Raw genomic sequence first — 22,136 nt, forward strand, 5'->3', positions numbered from 1 at the left:
TGCCCGGAAACCTAAACACACTGGCAGACCATCTAAGCAGAAATCTCATTGACCCACGAGTGGAAACTAGAACCAACATGTTGATAAACAAATGGGGGAGCCCAGATATAGACCGGTTTGCCTCCCCCCCAGAACTACCAATTGGACGAATTCTACACAAGGACTCCCCACAAACAAGCTTGGAAAGTGGATGCCCTGTCTTTCACCCGGAAAAATCTGGCAGTTTATGCCTTTCCTCCTCTGCCTCTTCTCACCAAGGTACTACTAAAGATCAAACAGGACAAACCAAGGATGATACTGATTGCACCAGACTGGCCACGCCAACACTGGTACCCCTTCTTGCGCAGTATGTCACTGTTGGATCCATGGCACCTGCCCCAGACCCCTACCCTGCTGTCCCAGCAGGAGGGCCAGATTCTGCACCCTCATCTTCAAACCCTCAACCTGGCAGCCTGGCTAATTACCTGAGCTCTCCGTTACCATCCCTCAGTAAACAAGTGTTGTATGTCATTCTGGAGGCAAGGAGTCCTAGTACTAGAATATCTTATGTTGAAAAATGGAAAAGATTCTGTTCCTGGAACCAAGCTCAGGGGATGGGCACAGCAGCGCCCAATTTACCTCAGATTCTTCAATACTTAACTGAGATACTTCACAAGGTTCTTTCCTTTTCCTCCATCAAAATTCATGCTTCAGCCATTTCAGCTCATTACAACACAGAACCATCCCTCTTCTCTCATCCACTGCTTAATCAGTTCCTCAGAGGGGCCAAAACGTAAGACCACCTAGGAAAGCCCCAACTCCAGCCTGGGACCTTAACTTTGTATTGGAAAAACTCACTCTGCCTCCTTTTGTACCAGCTGCACGTGCAGAGTTGAAATTCCTTTCTTGGAAAACAGCCTTCCTTTTAGCCATCACTTCAGCAAGAAGGGTGTATGAATTACAGGCCCTTATGGCAGTGGAGCCTTTTATCATCTTTCATTCGGACAGAGTGTCCCTCAGGACCAATCCCTCCTTCATGCCCAAGGTAGTGTCCACTGTGGCTCTTAATTCAGTCCATTCATTTGCCAACCTTCTTTTCTAATCCACAGAACAAAGGGAAATGTATACTGCACTCCTTAGACGTGCACAGACAACTTAGATATTACGTGGACAGGACTAAATCTCTCAGGAAATCTGAGCAGCTGCTGGTGGCATTTGCTGCAGGGGCAGAGGGGAAGGCCATTTCAAACCATTTCTAAATGGATAGGCCACTGCATTTATTTCTGCTATAAGCACCATGGAAAACCTGTCCCACAGAGGATAAGACCACATTCTACCAGGGCTGCATCTACTTCTACAGCCTTTCTCAGAGGTGTCCCACCCGGAGACATCCTAGAAGCTGCTACCTGGAGTTCTGCACATACTTTCACCAAGCATTACCCTTTGCCAATTTTCTCTAACTCCAGGGCTGGTTTTGCTACTGCAGTCTTTCAGGGCCTTATAGCTGGTCCTAATGCTATTTAAATTCCTCCTTCCATCCTTAGCTTTGGGAATCTACCCAAATGTGATGACTGCAACAGTGAAACACAAAGAACATAGTACAGTTGTGTACACTTACCATTAATGTAGATGTTCAAGTGTATTCACTGTTGCAGTCCTGGTTACCCTCCCTCCCTCCAGCCCCCTATCTTTTTTGGTTATGCTTCTATTCCTTTTTCACTATGCTTAAAAGCTTTTTGGTGTATTTGCTTTTTTGTTGGAGGTATAACCTTGTGTGTGTGTATATATATATATATATATATATATATATATATATATATATATATATATATATATATTGCTTCCCGTTAGGGGGGCACCTGACATCTGGGGCAAGTAAAACTGATGTAATGGCGTCAGCTGCATGCTTTATACCCCTGACGACCTGACGTCATGAAAGAAGAGACAGCAACTGACGCAGGACCCAAGACTTTGATAATCAGGCCGACTGAGGGCTACTGCAAGCAGATAACCCAGATGTGATGACTGCAACAGTGAATACACTCGAACATCTACATTTATGGTAAGTGTACACAACTGTACTTTCTGTGCCCTCTTTAACGCGAGAACCATTTGCCTTAGAGTTCTTATTGTAGACAGGTATTTTCGTCTTCTGTCTTCACATTCCGAAATGGCGTCCATTAGCTAACAATCCGTGGACATTCTGAAAAAACGCAGAGATAAAGATAGAGACAGACCACACAAGGCTAAGCCTTCTGATCACTTTACTGCTATGCAGGTTGTCAGTTCTCCGGAATTCAGTGAGGCGCTTTTGCAGCCCCCGATGCCCGATTCAATATCTACACAGGCCTCTACCGAGACTCTTTCGGAGTCCGGTATGCCACAGAAATCTTCTTCATCTTCTGAGACTTTGGCTGTCTCATGCTTTGGTTGGGTGCGATGCCGCAAGCAGGCACCGGCTTCTGAGGAGGCCTCTCGCACTAACAAATGTAGACAAAAGCTGACGTCTTCTCATCCGACTACCGTTTCTCTCAGACCGGCGGATTCTCTTAGGCCTAGAAGCCAGGCCACTCCTAGAAAGTCTGCCTCTAGCCACCATCTTGCTCCTTCTCCACCACCCCAAGCCCAAATGCTTAAAATGGCGGAGGATCTCATTTCCCTTATCAGGGGTAGTTATGCCACAACTTCTAAAAGGAAAAGACACCCTTCCCCAGAAATTATGAGGATTATGACTGCTTATGAGGATTCAGATGCAGAGGAATCCATTATTTCTCCCTCCCCACCAGAAGACATTTCCTTTGGGGAAACCCTTCACACCCTCAGGGAACATTTCCAGTGGGAATCTCAGGATTTCCCCCAGCCTAAGAAAAGACTTGGAGAGTTTCTGGACCTGCCCCAGCACAGACCACTGGCCATCCCTCCCATTTTAGAAGTAGTGGATGATATTTTCCATGAATCCAGCTTAGCTCCTTTCGCCCTCCCACCTGCTCCTCGTAAACCTGACAGGTATTACAGAGTACCGGATTTTCACAAATATCTCTACAGAAATCCTGCTGCAGACTCTGAGGTCATTATACAGGGACCAAAAGGGACTAAGACTAGTTCTGCCAAGAATCCTGTTCCTTCTAACAAGGATTTCAGAGCTCTGGACAGATGCGGTAAAAAGTATACTCCTCTGCAACCTTAGCTATCAGAGCTGTCAACTGTCAGTTCCTTATGTTAAAATATCCACAGTAAACTTTGGAACTATTAAAGCAAAAGATTTCAACCTTTCCTGACTGTGCCAATTCAAAAGAGTTAGCAGATTTACTGCACTGTACTTGTCCAGTAGCCAAACACTCATTACACTGTGGATATGACTCCCTAGAAGCCTCAAGCAGGGCAGCAGTGTCAGGATCTGTCATTAGGAGGCATGCATGGTTCAAGGAACAACCTCTCCCTGATCATGGCAAGTCTAAACTAATTGCTGCACCCCTGGACAAGGACCGCTTGTTTGGAGTAAAAGCAGAAGAGGTGCTTAAAAAGATGGAAGACAAAGCAAAATCTGTGCAAAAAGTAAAATATTTCTTTCAGGTTTAACCTCCCAGGTTCAGCAGGAGCTTTCCCTCTATGTACTGGTCCTTCCCTGCACCTAGCAGACAGGGCCAAGGTAAGCCCTGTAGGGACAGACCACCCAGACGACTATCCCAGAGGCAGCAGAGAACCAAACAGTGGACCGCTTCCGCCCCAAAGGCAGGGAGTTCTAAGCCACCCTTCTATGGCAGAAACTCTCAATAACTCCCTCTCCCAGCTCTGCTTGCCTTTCACTCACCAAAAGCTAGGAGGAAGGCTCTCCCTCTGCAAAGAAAATTGGCTTTCTGTAACAAAGGACCAATGGGTCTTAAAAATCATTTTTCAGGGGTACAAATTCTCTTTCAGCGAACCCACAATTTCAAGAGAATACACAGACTTATCCCAAATCAGTGGGCAGAGGCATTGAAGAAGGTACAAACTTTCATATACCAAGGGACAGTAGAACCTGTCCCCTCAGATCAAACTGGCAAAGGTTTTTATTCCAGACTATTCCTTGTTTCCAGAAAAGTGGGCACTTTGCACCCCATCCTGGATCTACCATTCTGAACACTTCCCTGGTGGTCGCCAAATTCAGAATGCTAACTTTAAAGCAGCTGCTACCTGTGCTGACAAAAAATGTCTGGCTAATGACCCTAGACCTAAAATATGCCTACCTCCACATCTCCATAAGGGAATCCTGCAGGAAATTCCTGCGCTTCAGAGCAGGCTCACAACACTTTCAGTTCTCTGCCTTACCCTTTGGCTTATCTACTGCACCCTGAGTATTCACCAAATCCTTAGCCCCAGCCATAACATTCCTGCAGACAGAGAAATATACAGATTTTCCCTTATGTGGACGACTGCCTCATTCAGGCAGAGTGCAAAGAAGAGCTGCTCCAGGACCTTCCCTTTGTCAAAATCCTCCTAACTTCCCTAGGGTTCACCATCGAGAAGAAATCAAAGCAAACACCCTCCATCATGGATAATCCTTTAAAAGCAAACAGGTCCTAGACATTATCACAGAGGCCAGAAGGCCCAGCACCAGAAAATCTTACGCAGGGAAGTGTAAACGATTCTGCTCCTGGAGCCAGTCCAGAGTGGCCAGTACCTCTCAACCTTCCATCCCCTCATATCTTGGACTATCTAGCCGAGTTACTCAACAGTGGCCTCCCCTTCTCTTCTATTAAAATCCATGGCTCAGCCATTTCAGCTCATTTTGAATCAGAACAGCTCCTCTTCTGACATCCTTTGATTAAACAGTTCCTCAAAGGGGCTTCTAATATCAAACCTCCCAGAAGGCCACCCATGCCAGCCTGGGACCTGAATTATATTTTAGAAAAACTAACCCTGACCTCCTTTCGAACTGCTGCTTCAGCAGAATTGAAATACCTCTCCTGGAAGACTGCTTTCCTACTAGCTATCACCTCAGCCAGAAGTGTTGCAGAACTTCATGCACTCATGGCCGTTGAGCCCTTCATCATTTTCCATGCAGACAGGGTCTCCCTGAGGATTAAGCCTTCTTTTATGCCCAAGGTGGTATCTGATGTGACCCTCAACCAGGCCATACATCTACCCACCTTCTTTCCCAACCCTCAAAACAAGGGAGAAAGAATTCTGCACTCACTAGGCATGCACACACAACTCAGATACTACCTGGACCGTACTAAACCCTTCAGAAAAACAGACCAGCTTCTTGTCAGCTTTGCTCCAGGGGCAGAGAGGAAGCCCATTTCCAGCAAACCATTTCCAAACAGATATCACACTGTATCCATTTCTGCTACAGATTATATGGGAAACCACCCCCTAAGTCTGTTCGTACCCATTCCACTAGGGCAGCCTCCATTTTTACAGCCTGCCTCAGAGGAGTTCCCGCCAGGGACATCCTGGAAGCTGCCACCTGGACCTCTGTCCATACCTTTACAAAACATTACCACCTACCTCCTTTTTCTAAGTCTAGGGCAAGGTTTGCCTCTGCAGTTCTGTAGGGCTTGATGACCCATGCCTAGGGTTCTAACCTATCCACCCCTCTCCTCAGCTTTTGGAATCCTCCCACAGATGATGCAACAGTGAAACACTAAGAATATAGTGTAGTTGTGTACACTTAGCATAAATGTAGATGTTCGAGTGGATTCACTGTTGCAGCCCTGATCTCCCTCCCTACTTCCCCCTTATATCCTTTTTCCCTAGGGGGACATAAGCTTCCCACAGTGGCTTTTAACCACTAGGACCACTTTACCATATTTCTTTGTTCTTCTGACAGGTTAGGGGAAGAAAAACTGATATAATGGCATCGGCTGTCTTGCTTTATAGCACTGACGACCTGGTGTCAGATTACAGGCAACAGCAGCTGATGCAGAAAAACATTGACTCTGGTATTCGGGCTGGCTGAGGGCTACCACAGCAGGGATAACCCACAGGTGATGACTGCAACAGTTAATATACTCAAACATCTACATTTATGGTAAGTGTGCACAACTCTACTTTCAAGGAATGTGGTCCCCAGAAGAGACCAATTTGAGATGAAAGCGGTCCTTTTAGTGTTGCAGGCCTTTCTGAACTCTTCCTGTAGGGACAATTGTTATCCAAACAGTACGTCAGTGATATGGTACACCAACTATCAGTGGGAACCAGGTCCTACTGCCTTTGCTGAGAAGCAATGAGAGTCTGGAAGTGGGCAGTCTCCTCCAACTGCTTTCTTATAGCAAAGCAAGTACCAGGGAAATCCAACGTTGTAGCCGACCAGCTCAGGAGGACTAGTCTGATGTCTCACTAGTGGCTCTCAACCATACAGTGGTGGAATGGACCTTCTGCCAGTGGGGTCATCCTTGCTGTGATCTTTATGCCTTTCCCCTCAACAATAAGTACAGCAAGTTTTTTGCCCCAATTCCCCCCTCAGGGGTAGTCACCAAGAGATGCTGTCGTCCACATTTGGCCCTCAAGTCTGCTGTATGCCTGCTCTCCCTATCTCTAATCCCCACATTTCTTCAGAAAGCACTCTGGTTGAAGAGCAAAAATATCCTCATTGTCCCATTTTGGCCTCTGCAAGTTTGCTTCCCCCTTCTATGTCCTCCTTGAACACTGGACCCCGAGTCCAGGTGTGGTATTTCACCCCTCCAGGATGGCTCCCTTGGGCATTCAAGGCCTCAAGTTGACCACATGGTTTCTCCAATTCAGATGATGGCTAGACAGTCCAGGCTTTCTTTACCAGCTTGCCAAATTTTATTTTCATCCCAGAAACCTTTGACGAGGAAAATATAGAAGATTAAATGGAAAATATTTTCCTGTTGGGCACAACAGAGAGAATTAGTCCCATTTACTGCTTTCTTTCCTGCTGTTTTAGATTTTCTTGTTTCAATTTTTCAAGGAGGTGCTAGTTTCTTCATCATCAAAGTTCAGCTAGCAACCATCTTTATTTGTCACACTGGAGATGACGCATCCCTTCTAGCTTCATCCAGACTATGTAAAGCATTCCTTTAAAGTTTTTTTGTTGTTGCTTAGACCTCTAAAGATCCTACTCCACCTTGGGATCTTAAGCTTGTTTTAACCTTCCTTTGAATTTCCAGCCAAGTCCGATTTCAGATTTCTTTCTTGGAAGACAATCTTTCATGTGGCTATTACTTCTGCTAGTTAAGTTTCTGAACTCCAAGCCATCTCTTCAAAACCATCTTATTTGATTTTCCATAAAGATAGTTACCTTACTTAGTAATCCATCCTTTCTACCAAAACAGCCTCTGAAACAAGCATCAACCAAGTCATCAAGTTGCCAGTTTTCTTTCCAAATTTTTCCAGTAAAGGGAATACATGATTTAACTTTTGGATGTACATAGGCAGTTTAGTTTTTATCTTTGTAGAACCAAGGAGTTTAGAAAAACTGACCAACATTTTATTTCATTTGCCTGTAACAAATTGGGGAAAACAGTATCCAAAGTCACCTTAGCCAAATGGATAACAGATTGTATTTCCTATGTTTACTATTTAAGAGGTTTATCTTTGATGAGATCTCCAAAAGCTCATTTGACTTGAGCCATGGCTACATCATCTGCTTTCTGGGCCAGAGCTTCTATTTATGATATTTGTGCTGCAGCCACTTGGTTCAGTGCTCATACTTTTATTGCTCACTAGAAGTTGGATATCATCTCCAGAAACAGGGCTGCATTTAGTTCTGCATTATTCTGGAACATCATTCCATGAGGGCCACCCAAGGTGATCGTAGCTGAGGACTCAGACCCATTCATTGAGGAGTGATTGAAAATGACAACATATGATACAAAAATTGTGTACTCACCATAACTATACATCTGTGTTGTTCATTTTCATTCTTCCTCAACTTCCCACTCCCTTCCCCCTCATCTTTTTGTTTGGAGTGACATAGTTTTTGAAACTACTGTTTGAGCCCCCATTCTGTTACTGTTCTTGTCATTAGCTATATTCTAGATTGACAAATAATGACAGCAAATTCAATGTGAGGTAATACAACAGTAAGGGGCATTATGGGTAAGGGGAGGAACTTGAGAGTTGGATCCAAGAATCTGGAAGAAAAGTGGCTGAGTCGGATCAGAGGTCTGATGTGAGATCCATTCGTTGAGGAAGAATGAAAATGGACAACACAGATGCATAGTTGTGGTGAGTACATAACTTTTATTTCTGTGCAGAGAAGTGCAGAGTGCTGCAGCTGGTCACAGCAGTCCTTATGTGAAATACATACTGCGGGAGTGGAACTAGTAGAGCAGGAAAAAGATCTGGGAGTGTTGATCTGACTTGGAGGTGAGTGAGTAGGCGCTTGCAGTAGCTGACAAAATGCTGGGGGTGAATTCTCAGTGGCATAGACTACAGAAACAAAAAAATAATGTTTCTTCTATACCAGGCCTTGAGCATGCCACAACTTCAAGTTTTCTGTGTAGTTTAGAAACCGTACATTGAGAAGGATATCAGACTGGAAGAAGTCCAAATGAGAGCCACCAGAAAGGTGTGTGGAATGGAAGAGAAAGGATATAACAAGACTCCCGAAACCAAAAGAGACTGGGTGATAGAAGTTGAATAAGGTCATGTCAGGGAGATGTGCAGGGGTTGTCATGACTGCGAGTGATGTTAGAAGGGACAGAAGTGACAAATTGTAGGGGGCAAATACTCCTTTGACTGCTAAAGTGCTGCTTTACATAGAGGGTGGTGGCATGAAATGGAGTGCTAAGGTGGGTGAAGGAGAGTGAGCTGTTCTTGATATTCAAAAAGATATAGTAGACATAGATTTTAAGAGAGAGAAAAAAGGGGGTGTATGAATGTTGAACAGAGTTTGGTGTGTTCTTCTGTCAAACATATGTAATGCAGCATTTGCATTACCATTGTTTGCTAAGCAGATAACTGTTCAGGGATATTACCATATTGTGGCTGTGCCTACAGGTCTGCATGGCTAGTGTAATTTAACTTGACAGCATGGCATATTCTGGTGTGTTTTCATTGTTTTTGGATGTGCCCCTTCTTTTCTGGATGGAGATGCCGTATCTATCCAGGGGTATATCTGTTTTGAGTTGTTAATAAATCAGAAGTAAAAAAAAGTGCATATGTGTTTGTGTATATAATACACACACACACACACACACACACACACACACACACACACACACACACACACACACACACACGTGTCAAGAAAAGGGAGTTTATGCTGAGAGGGTTAAGGTTATTCAGCTTTTAAGCTACCTTGAAGGCCATAAAGGATGTGTCATTTAAAGGTGCATTATGTTTCCAAAGTCCCAAGGAGATTTTCTGAAATGTTTTTCCATAATCTCTCAGGGAGATTGAGATGCTGTCTTTTAGAAGACTTGTACAGTCATTCCACAGTTACAATCTTAACTGTTGCATCATATGCTTTTTCCATTGGGGCATGGTATGTGACATCTGCTGAGGATAGGAAGTAATGCATGTGTTCAGAATAGTCATGCTAGGTTGTCATTATTTCAGAAGTAAAAGTTGTATATTTTTAATAAGACAAGGCAAAACTTTTTATTTTAGACATGCCATGATCAAAACTCCCTGTGCGGACAGAGGCAGTGTGTTGCATTGAAAGCCTTTAGAGAAGATTTGTATTGTTAAGTTCATTTTGTTACAACTATGTCTTAAGTATATTGCTTTGAAAGGGGGTGACTTGTGTCCCATAACAGTTGGACTCGAGCATAAGTTTTCATGGGAATTTTTCTGGCAAAATCTGATATATTATGTTTCCATTAAAGGTGAGTGTATGACTTTGGCTCAGGGTGAAGAATGCAGTACACATCTGGAATGTCTTTCCTGTGTTATCAGTGCATCAGAAGCATGTATATTCACCAGAGCACAGTTTTATCCTTTCATGTATGGGTTAACCAGAACTCCCCATACTGAGGAAGGCAGTGTGGTGCAGTCAAATTCATCACTGACATTTTCAAGGGAAAAATGGCATTCTTTGGTGTGGTTTGTATTCTAGTGTCCTGTTGTAGTTTTCTGATAATTTTGTTGATTATGAAAGGGGGACTGACATTACCTTTTTCCCATAGGTAACAAAAGTAGTTTACTACAAGGATTTTATTATCACAGTTTATCACATTGCCATTACACTCATGTCAGGGTAAGTGTATGTATTCTTTTTCAGGCTAAGGAATGCATCACATAACCAGCACATATCCTTAATGATTTGTTCAATAAATAGAAGTAAATTCTCATGTAGTTCTTACAATTGAAGTTTTTTGCCACCGAAATTATGCTTCTCCTCCACACTTCCAAATTAGACTTGTATGCATCAGTTTGAATTGAGCACATAGCCGGCTTTAGGCCCCAGTGAACCATGCGGTCGCTGGGGGCCCCCTGGTCCTGGCCCTCAACCACTGAAAGTTCTTATTTTGATATATTATAACATATTTGTCAAATTAGGAAAAGGTAGTACAGCAGTCTTGTGTACTTAATAAACCGTATTTAAATCTACTTTAAAATTCAAAGATGGCAATGGTTATAGTAACTGAGTTTTGGCAGTTAAGTTAACAGGCTTCACAATTTCTTAAAAAAATGTATTTTACCTCTGACGTAGTGAAAGAGTATTCTCAACAGTAAAACTATCACTGTAGCTGGCTCTAGTCACCTGCAATACCTGTGACTGGGGGGGGGGGGTATACAGCTTTGACTGTTTTGGGGGCCCCACAAAAGCTGTTGCTGGTTTTGTAAAAAATGAAGTTAAAAAACATTCTTAATTTTCTGATTATGCTGTTATCCAAAACAGGGTTATGATATGACCCTGTTAAGATAAAGCAGGTAATCAGCGAATGAATATGAGAAAGGTAAACACTAGAGATCAGAAACCAGTGTGTCTGATCTCAGTGCTTACCTTAGATTTCAAGAAACAGCTGATGCTTCATATCTTCAGGAATGATTTTCTCCTTCAGGGAGTTTCATAAATACTGACAGAACACCAGATGTTGTAACTCAACTCAACCAAAAGTAATAGCAAAATAAAAGCTTAAAATCTGGAACGTTTTTAAAATATTCTAGCTCACTTTAAAAGTTTATAGAATAACATATTTTGCATCAACATGCACTTTTTTGTGCAATATGGAGTATGAAACTTTGATGGGTGGATTTATTGACTATCTGTAATTCCTTCACTGATCTGGTGTGGCAGTACCAGTGTTACATAATGCATTGCAGTTTGCTAAAATCAGTACAGAATTTGTCTCTCTCAGTGCCTGCATGTCTGTGTTGTATGTTGCAGTGTAAGAGTAACAAGCTTAATTGTAAGATGAGCTCCAATAGTGACAGAAGGAGCTTAAGAAAATTCTGAGAGAAATAATCAGATGTTCTTCATGTTTCACTGTTGCAGTCATTACATTTGGGTAATCTGCTGTCAGGTTGCCCTCAGTCAGACTGATTAACAAAGCCTTGGGTCCTACGTCAGTTGCTGTCCCTTCTTCCATGACGTCAGGTCGTCAGGGGTATAAAACATGCAGCCGACGCCATTTTATTCAGTCTTTCTTGCCGCGCGGTGCCCGAAGCAGAAGCAGAGTTCGCAAGTGCTGGTCAGCAGACTTCTGAAATTTTCGTTTTCGAGTTTCAGAACCAAAGTATTCAACTAAAGCTGAGTACCCCGTTAGTGAAACTTTTTCTTGCTCCTTATTGATGTCAGTAAAAGTTAATAATTGCACTACTTGTGGAAAGCAAATACCTCATAAGGATTTTCATTCGTACTGTATTCCTTGCCTAGGCCCTGACCACGATGTACCTTGCTGTCGGTTTTGTGATTTATTTAATCAGCGCACTATCCGTCGTCTGTATATTTTTGCTTCTAAATATTTCAGTTCTTGGTTTAATTATCTGGAAATGTCATCAGGTAGCCATCCTACTACTGGGATTCCGAAAAAATGCAAAGATAAAGACAGAAGCAGGCCGCTGAGGTCCAAAACTGCCGACCGCTCTTCTCCTAAGCCAGTCGCCAGTTCGCAGGTACTCAGTGAGGTGCTTTCGCAGCCCCTGCTACCCACTACTTCTGATTCGCAGGCCTCCACTGAGACCCATTCGGAGTCCGTATGCCATGAGATGCTTCAACTATGGAACCCGCGGATGTCTCTACCTTGGATGGGTCCGGAGCTGCTGTGCAGGCACCTGCTTCTGAGGGTGTATTCAGGCCTACGGATTTGCATATTAAACCGACACCTCCTTCTTTACTTAGGCTTAAATCTCGATCCATGCCTAAAAAACTGACACCCAGGCCACATGCTCAGGCCTCTATGCCTAAAAAAACAAATGATAAGAATGGCTGAAGATATAATAACTCTAATCAGGGGTTGCCAACCCCCCCTCTAAGAGGCCTAGGACTGAAGTTGATTATGAATCTTCTGATTGGGATTCTGTTTTTTCTGATTCTTCTGATGATCTGGATTTGCCCTTATCTACTTATGAAGATTCTGATGCAGAGGACTCCATTCCCTCTGCTTCCCCTCCTGAGGATTTTTCTTTTGGGGAAACCTTACATACTCTAAGGGAGCATTTCCACTGGGAAAGCCAGGATTTTTCTCATTCAAAAAAGAGGCTTAGGGATTTCCTTCTCCTACCTCAGCATAGGCCTTTAGCTATTCCTCCTGTACTAGACATTGTTGATGCTTTTTCGGAATCTAGTTTGGCCACTGATTCCCTGCCTCCTGCTCCCAGAAAACTTGACAGATACTACAGGGTCCCACAAGTTCCTTTTCAAAAATTCTATTGCAGATCCAGAGACTATTTCACAGGGGCCCAAGGGCATTAAGGCTTCTACTGCTAAAAATCCTCCCCCTTCTGATAGAGACTCCAGGGCACTGGATAGATGGGGTAAGAAGGTTTACACTTCTTCAACATTGGCCATTAGGGCTTTAAACTGCCAGTTTCATATGTAAAAATATCAGCAACATGTTATTGGATTGCTTAAACAGCAAATTATGTTGATTCCTGACTGTGTGGAAAATAAAGAATTACAGGATTTAATGCATTCTGCTGAACAAGTTGGAAAACATACTTCGCAATGTGGTTTTGATTCATTAGAGGCCTCTTGCAGGGCTGCTGTTACTGGGTCTGTGCTCCGAAGGCATACTTGGCTTAAGGAGCAATCTTTGCCTGATCATGTTAAAGCTAAATTGTTGGATGCTCCTTTAAATCAGGATTACCTGTTTGGCAACAAGGTTGAGAAAGTTCTTAAAAAGATGGAAGATAAAGCTAAATCTATGCAAACTGTTAAAGGTTTTTTACAAGTTCAGCCTCCTAGATTTAGTAGGCACTGGCCCTCTAAGAATTGGTCCTTTCCAGCCCCTTCCAGGTTTTCTCAAGCCAAACCCAGACACAGCAAAAACCCTAAGTTTCAGTCCCAGGGGACACACAGAAATAAGCAGTGGGGGGCCTCCACTTCCATATCTGGGAATAATAAGACTCCCCCCTATGGTAAACTGTCTCAATGACTTCCTTTTAAAATTTCCAAGCACGTATCAACTGACTGCCCCTTTCAGGGGAAAGATTGCTCTTCATGCAAAGAATTGGGAACTGATTACCCAGGACAAATGGGTTTTCAATATAGTGTCCCAGGGATACAGATTTAACTTCCACACGTTGCCAACACCAAGTGGGTGGCCGGACCTACCCCAAAATCAGTGGGCAGAGGCCCAAAAACAAGTACTTTCTCTCTTAAGCATGGGGGCTATTCATCTGGTACCAGAAGAGGAAGAGGGACAAGGTTTCTACTCGAGACTTTTCTGGTACCCAGAAAAGACAATTCATGGCATCCTATCCTGAACCGGTCTACTGTAAATACCTTTTTAGAGATTCCAAAATTCAAGATGCTGACTCTTCTCCAATTACTTCCTATGCTAAGCAAAGATGCCTGGTTAGCAACACTAGATTTGAAAGAAGCATACCTGCACATCCCAATCAGGGAATCTTGCAGAATATACCTACGCTTCATAGCAGGCTACACGCACTATCAGTTCTCTGCACTGCCCTTTGGCTTATCTGCTGCGCCCAGGGTATTCAAAAATTGCCTAGCTCCAGTTATTGCATTTAGCAGGCAAAGAAATATTCATATATACCCATACCTGGACAATTGTCTAATTCAGGCAGAAAGCCAGGACATACTTTTGAATCATCCTGCCTTTGTAAAATGGGTTCTAACTTGTCTGGGGTACACCACAAACGAAAAGAAATCACACCTGGTGCCCTGTCAACAAATTATATTCCTGGGAGCAAGCTTGAATACAACTTCCCAGATGGCTTACCTTACGCCAGATAAATTCATTTGACAACCTACTTCAAACAAGTGGCCACAAAAACCCTGTTATCTGCAAGACAAATACTGCAAGCCTTGGGGTTCATGGCCTCCTGCATTCTTCTAATTCCTTATGCAAGACTGCATATGAGGATACTACAGTGGTATCTAAAAAGTCTATGGTGTCAACATTCTCAAGACCTAGAAACAATGATTCCTATCATACCTTGCCTACGCCTAGAGTTCCTTTGGGGGGCAGAGGCCTGCCACCAAAACAAGGGACTACCTTTCACACCACCCCCTGCCGCTCAAACCTTACAACAGACACATCAGACTATGCATGGGGGGGCTCATCTGGCAGGGAAGTGCATTCAGGGCAAATGGAACCCAAGTTAAATGCACCTGCATATCAATCAAAAAGAAATGTTAGCTGTACAGAATGCTCTGAGAGCCTTCAAGGACCACATTCTTCCAGGACAACTAATGGTAAAGACAGACAACACCACTGTTATGTGGTACATAAACAAGCAGGGGGGTACACATTCTTACCCCCTCTGCAGACTAGACATGGCATTGTGGAACACAGCCTTGAGATACCAAGTGCACCTACAAGCTCAATTCTTGCCATGAAAATTAAATACACTGGCAGACGGACTAAGCAGAAACCTCATGGACCCATACGAGTGGAAACTGGAACCAAGGATTTTCAACATGTTGACAAGCAAATGGGGGAGCCCAGATATAGACCTGTTTGCCTGTCCCCAGAATTACCAATTGGACATATTTTGCACAAGGACCCCCCACAAACAAGCATGGAAAGTGGATGCTCTGTCCTTCAGCTGGAAAAACCTATCAGTCTATGCCTTCCCCCATCTGCCTCTGCTGTCCAAAGTACTACTACAAATCAAACAGGACAAACCAAGGATGATTTTGATTACTCCAGACTGGCCGTGCTAACACTGGTACCCCCTCCTGTGCAGTGTGTCACGGTTATCCCCATGGCACCTGCCTCAGACTCCTTCCCTGCTGTCTCAGCAGGAGAACCAGATTCTGCACCCTCAGCTTCTAACACACTGGCTAATTACTTAATCTTTCCTTTACCATCCCTCAGCAAACCTGTGATGGATATCATTTTAGAGGCAAGGAGGCCTAGTACTAGAAAATCTTATGCTGAAAAATGGAAAAGATTCTGTGCCTGGAACCAATCTCAAGGGATGAGCACAGCAGTACCCAATTTACCTCAGATTTTACAGTACTTAACTGAGATGCTTCACAAGGGCCTGTCTTTTTCCTCCATTAAAATCCATGCCTCAGCCATTTCATCTCATTATAACACAGAACCCTCCCCTCTTCTCTTATTCACTGCTCAAGCAGTTCCTCAGAGGGGCCAAAAATTTGAGACCACCCAGGAGAGCTCCATTCCCAGCCTGGGACCTTAACTTTGTCTTGGAGAAACTCACTTTACCTCCTTTCGATCCAGCTGCTACTGCAGACTTAAAATTTCTTTCTTGGAAAACAGCTTTCCTTTTAGCAATCACTTCAGCTAGAAGGGTATCTGAATTACAGGCCCTTATGGCAGTGGAGCCTTTCATCATCATTCATGCGGACAGGGTGTCCCTCAGAACCAGTCCATCCTTCATGCCCAAGGTGGTATCCAGTGTGGCTCTTAATCAGTCCATTCATTTGCCAACCTTCTTTCCCAATCCACAGAATAAAGGGGAACGTATACTGCATTCCTTAGATGTGCACAGACAACTTAGATTCTACTTGGACAGGACTAAACCTCAAAGGAAATCTGAACAACTGCTGGTGGCATTTGCTGCAGGGGCAGAGGGGAAGGCTATTTCAAAGCAAACCATTTCTAAATGGATAAGCCATTGCATTCATTTCTGCTATAAGCACCATGGAAAACTTATCCCCCAGGGGATCAGACCTCACTCCACCAGGGCTGCATTTTCCTCTACAGCCTTTCTCAGAGGCATCCCTACCAGGGACATCCTAGGAGCTGCTACCTGGAGTTCTGTACATACTTTCACCAAGAATTATCATTTGCCAATTTTCTCTAAATCCAGAGCTGGCTTTACCACTGCAGTCTTGCAGGGCCTTATAGCTGGCCCTTATGCTATCTAAATTCCTTCTCCCAACTATAGCTTTGGGAATTTACCCAAATGTCATGACTGCTACAGTGAAACATGAAGAACATAGTACAGTTGTGTACACTTACCATAAATGTAGATGTTTGAGTGAATTCATTGTTGCAGTCCTGGTTACCCTCCCTCCAGCCCCCTAACTTCTTTTGGCTATACCTCTATTCTCCTCTACTGTACTTAAAGGCCTTTTTGGTGTATTTGCTTTTTTGTTGGAGGTATAACCTTGCATATTTATATTTAATTGCTTCCCATTAAGGGGGGCACGTGACATCTGGGGAAGAAAAACTGATGGAATGGCGTCGGCTGCATGCTTTATACCCCTGGACTACCTGACGTCACGGAAGATGAGACAGCAACTGACTCAGAACCCAAAACTTTGATAATCAGGCCAACTGAGGGCTACTGCAAGCAGATAACCCAAATGTGATGACTGCAACAGTGAATACACTCGAACATCGACATTTATGGTAAGTGTACACAACTGTACTTTTTTTTACCTTAAACAGACGGACTACCTTAGTCCTTTTGCTATTCCCCCTATTCAGCCAGCCTTCCTGGATGCCTTTGCCTCTGCTTCCATCAACCCTGACTCCCAACCTCCAGCAGATAGATAGACTCTGCAAAGTCCCTGAGACAGAGAAATTTCTGATTAAATGCCCTTCAGCTGACCCAGCCACTGTCTCCATTTCTGCTGATAGGGCTTCCAAGCTGCTCCCTACCACTACCATTCTTCCAGCTGACAAGGACAGCAAGACACTGGAAAGGTTGGGCAAGGACATATACATTTCTGCCACCTTGTCATTCAGGGCCACTAACAACCAATCTCACATGACCAAATATTCCTTAGTCTTACTAGACAAGGCCACTAAGAAAATTGGCTGATATCCTAGGTTTTGCAGCCAAAGCCTCCTTTACCTCCATAGTAGCTTTTACCTCTCGGGTGATTAGACATTCCTTAAGATGCAGCAGATGCCTCAGCCAGGTCAGCTGGATCAACTTCTGCATTAAGAAGATATTCTTGGCTACGTCTTCAGCCCCTCCCTGACTACTTCAGGACCAAACTTATTGATGCTCCTTTGGATCACTTTGCCATTTTCGTTGGAAAAGTGGCTGAATTCTTTTAAGTCCCTGCAACAAAAAGGCAAGGAATTGCAGGACCTGAAACACCTGCTACTCTCTCCCATCCCTAAGTTCCACAGGAACTACCTGGCCAAGACACAATTCTTCAGAAAAACCTGTAGGCCTTCGGCTCCTCTGAGGTCCAGGAGACCATCTAGAAAACAACATCCTCTGGCTAGAACTTCTCCTTCCTCCAGCCAAAGGCCTTCCTTTCCAGATAGGGCAGGTAGTGTCTGACTGCCTGCCACTGTCCCTTCCCACCCCTCCTGCATCCCTCCCCCTGTCTGCCCATCTCTCTCACTGTCTCCCTGTATGGTCTCTCATTCGACAAATGGGTTCTGTCTATCATACAGAACAGTTACTTTATGTCCCAGATCACCCTTCAACAAGGCTGGGCATGCCTCAGCTTCCCACCAGTTAGCTACTCCTCCTAAGACAGGTACTGCAAACCTTACTAATACAAGGCACTGTAGAAAAAGTGCCTACAGATTCAAAAAGAAAAGGATTCTACTCCAGAATTTTTCTGGTAACCAGAAAAGATGGACCATGGATACCTATCCTAGACCTCTCTCATCTCAACCCCTTCCTAAAGGTTCCTACCTCCAGAATGCTCACTCTTCCTACCCTCTTCCCCCTTCTTCTACTCCCAAGGATTTATGGCAACTCTAGACATAAAGGATGCCTACCTTTACAGACCAATAAAGCCCACCTTCAGGAAATGTCTTAGATTTCTGGCAGGCTCATCACATTTTCAGTTGTGTGCCTTGCCCTTTGGGCTTTTCCACTGCTCCCAGGCTATTCACAAAATGTCTGGCTCCAGTCATCGCTTACTGCAGGACAAAGGGCATCCAAATATTCCCCTACCTAGATGACCTAATTCAGCCACCCGATCAGAAGACTCTTCTTCTTCACACCCAGGCCCTTCTGGTCCTCCTACAGTCTCTGGGTTTCCTTGTAAACTTACCAAAATCTCACCTGAAGCCCACACAGGACATTGTCTTCCTGGGCTGCAGAATCTGGACAGACTTTATGAAGGCCTTCCTACCACCACAGAAGGTGGTATCCGTGTCACACCACCTACTGGAAGCCTTCAAGCTTCAGAATTGACAGCAAGGCAGTTTTTGAGACTTCTGGGTTACTTGGCAGCCACCATACCCATGTTGCCCTTAGCGCGACTGCACATGAGGAAACTACAGTGGTATCTTCAGTCAGTGTGGACTCAACACTCCCATCCCCTAGAGTTTAGAGTTCCCCTGTTTCCCTGCTTGAAGCAGGAATTGTGATGGTGGGTGGATCAGGTGACCAAGAACCCAGGCCTCCCTTTTCAAGCACCTACACCCTCCCAGACTATGCATACAAATGCCTCAGATCTGGGATGGGGAGCAACCATAGGACTAAGAAAAGTGCAAGGTTTGTGGACAAAAAGACACAAACTAGAACACATAAACGTCAGAGAAATGAGATCAATCCTCCTTGCTCTATAGGCCTTCCTACCCTGTCTAGAGAAAGGCCCTGTCAAGATATTCACATACAGCACCACAGTTCTGTGGTATGTCAACAAACTGGGAGGGACAAAATATGGCCAGCTGACAGGGAATTACCCTACAGGCAGCCTATATACCCTTCTTGCACAACTCCCAGGCAGATCACCTAAGCTGGACCATCTCAAACAACCATGAGTGGATGCTTCAAAGAGATGTTTTCCTGAATCTGGTCCACAGGTGGGGTATACCTCAAATAGACCTGTTTGCCTCCTCCATAAACAGGCAACTTCCTGGTTACTATACCAGGGCACCCAACCCCAAGTCACTGGCAACAGATGCCTTCTCAATGCCCTGGAAGGGGAAATTTCTGTATGCATTCCCCCACTTCCCCTTGATTCAGAGGGCACTGCTGAAAATTCAGCAGGACTCCCCAAAAATCTTGCTGGTGACTCCCTACTGGCCAAGACAGCACTGGTTCCCCCTCCTCCTTCCATTGTCCAAAGGCAGTGACCACAAGTTTACCCCCCTCAGTGGACCTGCTCACACAGCACAAGGGGACTTGGATTCACCCACAGTGGCAATCCCTGTTACTCACCCTGTGGCTGATAGGATTCTAATCCCCTTCAGACACTTATACAATGAGGACGTACTAAATGTCCTGCAGGAGGCCAGGAAACCCAACACAAGAAAAGCCTATCTTTCGAAGCAGAAAAGGTTTTCTATGTGGTGCACAAAAAAGGGTTGGACCCACTGGAAAGCAACATTTTTCTAATCCTGTCTTATCTGTGTGAACTAATGCAGACAGGGCTGACTTACTCATCTCTAAAAGCACAAGTATTGCAATTTTTGCCTGTTTACGTATGGACCCTCCCCTTGCAGCCAGACTTCTGGCTAAGCTTTTTCTCAAAGGGGTACTACACTTGAGACCACCCAGGAACCCCCCCCCCCCCCGTGGGACCTTAACTGTGTATTAGAGAAACTCACTTTAGCCCCCTATGAGCTGGCAGACAAGGCTCCCATACAATTTTGCACATGGAAACTGTTTTGTTGGTAGCTCTGACCTCAGCCAGAAGGGTCTCAGTTCTGCAAGCTCTTATGACTTCACCACCCTTCTTAGTCTTCCACCTTGACAGGGTGACTCTCGGGACCAGTCCATCATTCACACCCAAAGTAGTGAATGAGCTATCCTTGAACCAGGCCATTCACCTGCCTACTTTTTTCCCCAACCCACAGGGGAATAGTGAGAGAGTACTTCATTCCTTAGTTGTCCACAGGCAACTTGGGTTTTACCTACATAAAACAATCCCAGTAGGAAACCATACCAGTTATTTGTCTCCTTCCACCCCAGAGCTCTGGGGAAAGCATTGACCAAACAGACCATATCAGCCTGAATCTCCACGGCCATTTCCTTCTGCTACCTTCACCATGGGAAGACCTTGCAGGGCAATGTCAAAGGCCACTCCACCAGAGCAATGGCCTCTTCAGGAGCCTTATTTAAAGGGCTAGATACCAACACCATACTTGAGGTTGCCACTTGATCCTCTGTGCACACCTTCACCAAGCACTACAAGCTAGACAATATCTCCAGAGCCAGGGCAGGGTTTGCCAGGGCTATCCTACATGGATTCCTAGAAACCTCTTCTAGGCCACCACCTAATTGTCAGTGAGCTTTGGTACTCACCCACATGTAGAATACTGCAACATTGGAATAGAAGGACATAGGAAAGTTGTATAAAATCTTACCATAACCATAGATGTCCTTCTCTTTCATGTTGTGGTATTCCTTCCTTCCCATCAGGTTGCACTTGCTCTCCTGGGTGACACTGGACAGGCTATGCCCTTATACGACTGGCTCTGACTTGGGGGTTTTAGGTTTTGAGGGCTGGTGTGTGCAAACTTCACATTTATGGCCCACATTCCTGCTGCCAAGTCAGACATCTGATGCCCCTAGAGTGACTGAAAATCTTTTGAATCCTGGACGGATGAACTGGAAGGAAGAAGGGTAAACCCACATGTAGAATACTGCAACATGGAATAGAAGGACATCTATGGTTATGGTAATTTTTTGCACAACTTTCCTTTACAGAGTATCCTTAATACTAGCATTTTAGTAACAGACATTTTTAAAACAATTCAGTGCGGTATGATATTTCCTCTTCATTTTGCATGTGCGGAGAGCACATTATGGCATATTACCTTGGTGAGTAAATTTGTAGGATGGTTTGACTGTCTTGTTCAGAATCAGAGAAACTGAATTAACAAAGAAGTCTTTGATAGTACAGTGTCTGCACAGTAGTTTTATGTGTTTTTTTGCACATTGTACTTTATTTGGAAACCCCTGAGTTTTAATTCTGCAAACTTGAATTCGTGCCACTGCAGAGTTCTTTCTGAATGATTATAATGTTAGAAGCTGTGATATTAGAAAGTTCTATGTTTACACTTCTGTGGACAGCAGTTGTATGTCCCAAATGAGCATTAAGATTTATTTAACATGTTTCGATTTGCTAAACTGCAAAATTTTAAAGGTCCCTCTGTTGCAATTGTAAGCTGCGGTGGTGCAACGGTTAGCATTGTCACCTCACAGCAAGAGGTTCTCCTGTTCGATTCTCGGCTGGAGTGCCTTCTGTGTGGAGTCTGCTTGTCCTCCCCACAGTCGAGTGACATTAATGACATGCAGGTAGGTGCAAGCGTGAATGGGCGTGCCTTCCTTGAAGGTTTGGTGTCGGGCTGGCAACTCGGCACCATAAAATCCACTGCCAATCATGAGCAGACTGGAGTTCTGCTGTGGCGACCCCTAACCGGGAAAAGCCAAAAGTCTTTAAGTCTCTGTTGCAGTTGTGAGTACAGCCATTGTGAAAGTGATAGCAAAAATCCACAGTTCCAAAATGATATATATTTTTATTTTATTTTATTTTATTTTTCAGTAGGCTGTTTCTGCCTCCCTCCACTCCCAGTGGGGGGTGGGGGTCATCACACACCCTACCTCCATATGTACCACCTTCAGGGTCACTGCTCCTCTGGATAAAGGGAACATTTGTTGTAAAAAAATGCTGCATCCTGAAATTGTTACCCTTCACAGTTGTCATCCTCATAGTTATGATGGTCTTAATT

At 44.3% G+C, this 22,136-nt stretch overlaps 1 protein-coding gene across 1 annotated transcript in view; it reads left to right on the forward strand.

The window, feature by feature from the left end:
- The window catches only part of RB1CC1 (RB1 inducible coiled-coil 1), a gene marked incomplete in the record, with an annotated part of 2,392,675 nt that overhangs the window by 810,909 nt on the left and 1,559,630 nt on the right, over window positions 1-22,136 (forward strand).

Source organism: Protopterus annectens, chromosome 2.part0 (genome assembly GCF_019279795.1).
Source record: "Protopterus annectens isolate FY-2018-M chromosome 2.part0, PAN1.0, whole genome shotgun sequence".
In the NCBI taxonomy this organism is placed as follows: Eukaryota; Metazoa; Chordata; order Ceratodontiformes; family Protopteridae; genus Protopterus; species Protopterus annectens.